Here is a 1574-nt window from a genome sequence, read left to right on the forward strand (position 1 = left end):
AGATAATAATCCTAATCGATGACCTATTAAATTACTAAAATTAAACTTCCGTTTCATTTCATATTGAAAAGCAAACTTAAGTGAATAAATAATGCAATAAATATAATTGTATATTTTTTGTAATATTTTTATCTGCAATACATATTCTATAAATATTTTAGATTCGTTTATTAATTAATTCGCGTATTCATATTTAAATAACTCTTTAGTTTTTAAATCTTTATATTATATTAAATATCAAATATATTCAAAAGACGAAATCATGAGTATGAGAAAGAATAATCTTACAAAACAAATATTTAATCGATTCTACTCGATTCTACTTCGTTGCAAAAATAGAATCGACAGTTCGTTCGTGTATAAATTCTTTCACATGCAAAACATTATCCTACGCAATATCAAATATTTCAAAGACAAAATTACAAGCATGCAGCTACTAATCTTACAAAATTAAATATCAAGTTCGTCAAAGGTATAGCTCTTTTGAGAAATAAAATTAAAATAAAATCAATGAATTTAAAAATCGAGAAAGAAATACTAATCTTTTTCAAATGATAGAAAATGAATGAAATCACGAAACATGAATACTTACAATGCATTCCAGTGGGATGAAGCTCAGTGGCACCATGGTGATGCATCTCGCGTGAATCTAATAAGAAACTATAGATAAGTTCCTTATCGCGAAACCGAAATTTGATTATACGGCGAACAACACTAACTCTAATTCGCGTTTGATTTTAATTTGATTTACGCCCGTTCACTGACTTTACAACTAATTCAAAGACTGCTTTGCACGCAGTCAATGCAAGTACAAAAATTACACACTTTATTTAAAATCTTCATTGATGCACTGACTCTAATACGCGAACAGTCTTTGCGACTGTTTATAGATAAAAATACAACTTTACTCGAACAAACTCTAATGCAATTACACTGCATTGGTCGCAGTTAATTTAATATATAAATTTTAAAAGTAGTTCGCGAACGCGACGGAATTRAAATTAACGAACGAACGTGCTTCTAATCCGTGATTTTAATTATATTTAAACGATCAAACACTCCCGTATATTGCTTCGCGCACGATTGCAATCTGAAACAGAAATAAAAAACAATATATATATATATATACTCTAGTAATTACATTACTATTATTGAAAACTATTATAAAATGTTTGTGAAATTATTGAATACAAAAATATACTCACTTTGAATCTTCATCGATGAATGCACGATGGGTCTCCTACCCTTAGGATGACGATGGGGGCACACAATTAAACCGAATAAAAGAAACTTACGGAGTTTCTTTACACGAAAAAACGAAACTTTTACATACGGCGTACAACACTGACTTTACTTTTCGATTTTTTTATATTTTATTTTCACGATGCAACACACGAGTACTTCATTGCATACGCGCTCGATTGCAATGATGTTCTGAAACAGAAAAAGGAAAAGAACAATTAATGTCATCGTCGTAATAAAACACCATTGAGGTTATCATAGAAATGTTTAATAAAAAAATATACTTACTTTTAGTCTTCATTGATGACTGCAGGATGGGTTTCCTACCCTTA

Source organism: Polistes canadensis, unplaced genomic scaffold (genome assembly GCF_001313835.1).
Source record: "Polistes canadensis isolate GaletaPanama2010 unplaced genomic scaffold, ASM131383v1 scaffold_81, whole genome shotgun sequence".
In the NCBI taxonomy this organism is placed as follows: Eukaryota; Metazoa; Arthropoda; class Insecta; order Hymenoptera; family Vespidae; genus Polistes; species Polistes canadensis.